Source organism: Callospermophilus lateralis, unplaced genomic scaffold (assembly GCF_048772815.1).
Source record: "Callospermophilus lateralis isolate mCalLat2 unplaced genomic scaffold, mCalLat2.hap1 Scaffold_1386, whole genome shotgun sequence".
Taxonomy (NCBI): Eukaryota; Metazoa; Chordata; class Mammalia; order Rodentia; family Sciuridae; genus Callospermophilus; species Callospermophilus lateralis.
The window spans coordinates 199,848-205,847 of NW_027512541.1; positions in this window are offsets into that span (position 1 = coordinate 199,848).

A 6,000-nucleotide genomic window follows, 5' to 3' on the forward strand; every position below is an offset into this window, starting at 1 on the left:
ATACCCAGCCACCTCCTAAAGATTTCTTGTATCTGAAATGTGTTCTAGAATTCTGAGGGGAAACTACTAGTTGTCATACTTAAGAAGAAAACCCACAATGGATGTTTCCATTCCAATGGATGTACTATTCTTTCAGATAGTACAAAGTCACCCATGTCCTACTGAGAATCTGAGGTTCTGAGCCTATTCTAATAACTATAATTATTGTCTACTCAGAACCATGCGAAAATAACATTTATTTCTCCAGCAAAGGACTATTCATTTAATAAATGGATAGACTCTTCCTTTGATCCATAGGGAACTTCTGTCTTGCTGTCCTTTCTGTTGAGTTTATCTCTCTTCCCATAACCTTTCTGGCTCTGAGCAAATTGTGGGGTTCACAAGTATTTGTTTTGCTTTTTTAAGAAAATGCCATCACTTTAATGTAGTTGTAATTTCTGAGTGTGATGGGAGATCTTGCTGAAAATGAGACTGTCCAAAGGATAACCCTCAAGGGGAAAAGATCAAGGATTTCTCATGGCTGACACAGTGTTTAGGCACAGTTGTACAAAGTGCTCTGTCTCTTAAAGGCTCATTTTCTCCAGAGTTTTGACTTTTCCTTTAGTTTCTACCTTGAGTAGAAGAAATGCAACACTGTTTAGTCAAGCATTAAGATTCCAATGAGATAATTACTGATCTAAATATTTCTTGACATGTTTCATCTTTTTTTCTAGAACCAGATGCTCCCACTAACCTCCAATTTGTCAATGAAAGTGACACAACTGTCCTGGTAACTTGGACCCCACCTCGGGCCCGGATCTCAGGGTACCGACTGACACTGGGCCTGACCCGAGGGGGCCGGCCCAAGCAGTACAACATGGGGCCCTCTGTCTCCAAGTACCCCGTGAGGAACCTGCAGCCTGCGTCTGAGTACACTGTCACCCTCGTAGGTATCAAAGGCGACCAAGAGAGCCCCAAAGCCACTGGAGTCTTCACTACATGTAAGCCAAAATTTAGTTCTTTTTTTTTTTAATGGTGCTGGGGATTGAACCTAAGGCCTTGTGCATGTAAGGCAAGCACTGTACCAACTGAGCTGTATCCCCAGCCACATCATAGGTTCTTTACTGTATTTTTGCAGTCTCTGTTCTTCCATTTTTAAAGGTTAACTTTAAAAACTTAGTACATCATTTAAAGCAATGCTACTAAAAATGTGCTCTATGGATTGGCTGCTGGGCCATAAATTGTTTATTATTCATCTGCTACAAGACAAGGAGCTTGTGCCAGAATGTAATTCAAAAGCATGCTATTTCATTTAGCTGATATAATTTTTGAAGAAAGATCTTCTCTATGAGGGCTGGTGATGTGACTGCATCAGCAAAACACGTGCCTAGCATGCCCAAAGCCCTGGGTTTGATCTATAGTAGCTCAAAAAAATGAAAAAAAATTTTTTTTGCATACATTTGCCAAGTTCCTTATTTCCTCCTAGGCTAGCACTTTGAGTAGCATAATGACCCTGCAATTAGAAAAATTGAATTCTATCAGACAAAATAAATTTACCAAATAGTTAAGACAAAATAAATCAGCATCTCTACCTATAGTTTATTACATTGGGCATCAAATGATAGCCATATAAGCAGAATGAAAAATATCTAGGGACTGAGTGGAAACCAACCAATAGAGCAAGAAGTTGAGGAAATTTTTTCTCCCAAGTGTTGTTGACAGCAAAGCGTTAAGTACTTCTATAGCACACAGAAATGAACTTTCTTTTCTTTCTTTCTTTTTTTTTGTTTTTTTCCTTTTACTTAAAAAACTCTTGAAGTTCCACAGAGGGTGAAAATTCTAATAATTTTTGGTCATGTTTCTACTTTTGCTCAACATTTTAGAGTAAATGGTCTTAAATCTTCTATATATACACATCACAATAAAGGCCTCTATTCAGAAACTGATTTCCACTAAGTACATTCCATTTACATTACAAAGAATTATGAGACTCCTTATTGCTAGCCGAATATTATTTGTTATTTTCAACTTGACATTTTGAATTATGAAAACATCTAACATAAGCACTTTTTTCAGCATATATTGCAACCATGTACTAGTTTTCAATTTCCCAAAAGCTTTCCACAAATCTTCCTCTTTTACTAATTTAAAAATATAGACATTCAAAAGCAGTCAAAAAAAAGTCAAGACAACCCTTAGTTTGTGCATAACTCTGGAATTTATTTCCCAACAAAATCTCTCTATAAATGTTTCCCCATAAGAATCCCTACTTCACCAAAAACTTATTTCCGTTTAAATTTGGTGTCTGGCCAATGAAGGCTTTTTCCTAAATGATTGTTAATCACAGGCAAATGAAATTTGCTTTTAATTTGAAAGAAAGTTCACCTTAAAATTTCACTCTTTTATGTCATCTGGTTCTGAGAGAGCCTAAAATCTACTCTCATGAAATTGTCTTTGTATTTCTTAAGAAAGGCCTTCACTGAGTTAGAATGGAAAGTCCTGTGCCTGCTTCCTCTCAGCAGACAGCCTTTTTTTACTGAAATGTAGAATTATATAGTTGTCTTTTTCATTAGCATGAGACATTTTATGTACTTTTCTTTTTTTGCTGGATAGAGTAGAGTGCCTATGAAATGAAAGGATTTTTAGTGAAGATAACAATAATTAAGTGGAGTGAGGGGATCAGTACAGGAACTTTTTTTGGGGGGGAACTTTGATATACTTATTGGAAATGCTATTTTTTGCTCTCTTGAATATGTCTATATATATATATATATATATATATATATATATATTTACTTAAAATATAATTATATTTGAATTAAAATGCTAATACCAAAATTAATATTTATTATGTAAAGGTTAAAATAGTACATTGCAGAGTATACTTTCAAAAAACATTTGTTGAAGAGATGATTGATTGAGAAAGAAATGATAATGAGAACCACTCAGGCCAGCTTATATTTAAATAAACCAACGTAAACAAGGAGTTATACAACTTCATTTAAACCTCAAATACTCCTGTGGCTGTAAACATCCGCAGAGCTTGCTGTTTTTGAAATTACTTGTAACTTTCTGTAGCTTTTTTACTGTCTTACTAAGCTGAATTCTGGGAATAACTTTCCTGAGTTTTATAACTTGTGCTGAATTCTTAAGAGCAAATGTGAGAAAAGTGGGAAGAAGCAGCTATTTCTGGGGAAAATATGGCTCATTCCTTTATTGATAGGGCATATTTTATTTCTTTAACAGCCAGGCAGTTCTTCACCTAACAAGACCTTCCAGAATCTGTAACTCATACTTAACAGTCACATCCGTTGCTTGACATCAGTTTGTGGGGTTGTGGTTTGGTGATTTTCCTGTAATGGTCTTCTCAGACAGAGAGGATCATCTTAAACTTGGGAAGATTTTCCCTGGCTAGCTCAAGCAATAGAAAATACCCAGTTCTAAAGTCCAGTACTGTTGGAGAGAATGTAATTTGTGAAAAAGTTGTGGCTTTCACAGATGTTCAATAAAAGAAATTGACTGTTCTCTAAATTGTTTCTTGTGGGTCATTAAAAATGGTGACCCCCTGCTGGCCCTGGTATTTTGGCAAAGTGAGCCACAGCCACGTAATGTATGATTTCAGAGGTGCTGGAGAGCACCAAGGATCACCCACCCCCGTTTCCCCAAATGCCACCAGAATAATATACTTAACAAAATAGCTCACTAAACCTTAGTTCAGTTCAGCCATTATAGCAGTCTCTGCAAAATGGCCCACACAGATATTTGACTTTTTCCCACACAGTATTTTAAAAATAAAAATAAGAAGTAAGACATTAAAATCCAGACTGAGGGGGAAAAAAGGAATAATTTCAGTGTTGAGTCTAAATTCCCACATGGCACAGAAAAAACAAAACACAACATTTGATTTGAGCTATATAGACTAGAGTCTGAAGACTTTTTAATGTCTGTTGGTGTAATTCTGGGGGATAACTCTTTGTCTCACTAGCCATTCATGATTTAGAATAAATGTTTTCAGCAGTTTCTCTCACTTTTTGCTTCTTAGACAAGAGCAAATAATAAGCACTTACCTTTTCCTGGTAGCTCACACTTTCATTTCACACCCTGAACTCTAGTCCCCATAGGATTTATTACCATGTATGGCTCTAGGACACATTTAACCCAGTGACTTGTGTATGCTGACGATGACTACAGAAGTTTGCGTGTCTCTCTCCACCCTACCCTATTAGCTTGTCTAACTGTCCTGACTTTTATCCAAATAAGTGAAACTTCACAGTGTGTTTTAGAAACAGATTTCAAATTTAAAACCATCTTTCACTGAAAATCTTTTTAAATCATGTGTAATGTGACTGAGGAAACACCTTGAAAAATTTCAATGTGTTTAACAGCGGTAGCTTTTTACCTGTAGGAATGTCCGAGCTTCTGTGAGCCCCTCCCTGGGAAACAGCAGGGTAGCACCTACGTCAGGGTTAAAGCCAGCTCACTTGGGCTTCCAGTGACTCATCTACACAATGTGAAGTGACAGCAGCTGCTACCAGGAGCCAGGAGAACAGCAGAGTGGAGCATGTCCTTGGCCCATGGGAAGCACTCAACAAGTACTGTGGCTTCCCTCATGGGAGCTGCTGTAACTGCCAGAAACAAGTACCTACCCTGACGTGCATGGCCCTGCAGCAAGGACTAGTGCTCACCTTGGCATTGTGGGCAGAGACGGTGGTTGTGACATACGGGGTCTGGTTCTTCTGCAGCAGATAGATCTCAGCTCCATCTCCACTGTGGACATGCAACAAGCTGAGCAGCTCATTGACATCATGATGAATCCGAAATTCACTCATGGTTTCAGCTCTGAGGCATCAACATCACAAGACACACTCTCCTAAAGGAAAGTATAGAGTTATTCATAAAATTAACCTCTATGAAAAAATTAAAAGATCAAATTTGACCAACTTCATGCTTTGACAAAACAGATCACCTGGCCCAGCCCAGGCCCCCCCACATCACGATGCCCTCCCCCTCCCCTACCCTTGTGCAGTCAGTTCTACTTGTCTCCTTTTCCTCAGGGAGCTGTGGCATGCTAGCTGGCCTCACTGCTTTCACCAGTGCTACAACCTTCTGACAACCCAAAGTGCTGCTCCTTCACAAGTTGGGCATTTAGCACACTCTACCACTCAGGCAGTGCACCAGGCAGGTTGTGCGAATGGCCCTGTGGGCTCTTCTCTCCTGGGAGACTATGTGCACACTTAGCCCTAGGCCAGCAAGAAGTGGCTGTGCTGCTCCCCTTGGCTAATGCATACACAATAGTGTAAGGCACTGGGTTCAATCCTCTGCACCACATAAAAATAAATAAAACTTTTTAGTTGTTCATATGAACAATTCAAAACACCTATGTGTGGGTTCTTAAGTTAGGATCCACAAATAACAAAAGAACCCTTAAAGATAATCATAATCATTTGTCTGTGAATTTTGTGAGGAAATGGTCTTGCAACAAATTTTTAAAGGTTCTGTGACCCAAAAGGTTAAAAAGTACTGCACCAACAGCTCAGACAGAAACAGCTGTTGAGTTAGACTTCAAGAACAGGAGATCCAGCACACACTCCCACAGCATGCTAATTTTGTAGGGTTCATCAACTGGAACTCTAACCTCAGGGTAATGGAAAGCTTGTTAAATGAACCTCCAGCCCTGGACAAGGTAAGTGTCTCCAAGAATGAGGGTGAGAGGAGGAGGCCTGAAGCTGCGCCCAAGTCCCCAGCACCTTACTTTCCAATCAAGAGGCGCTCATGTAACCACAGTAATGGAACAGGGCCTCTCTTCCTTGGCACTGCACACAGGTACACAGAAGCCGTGCTCAAAGATGAACCATTCCACAAAGTGGGGTGACCTACACCTGCAATCTCAGAGACTCAGGAGGTTGAGGCACGAGGACCGTAAGCTCAAGCCCTGGCTCAAAATCAACGGGGTTGGGGATGGAGCAGGTGGTACAGCGCTGGTGGGTTCAAGCCCCAGCGCCAAAAAAGGAGAAACCGCGG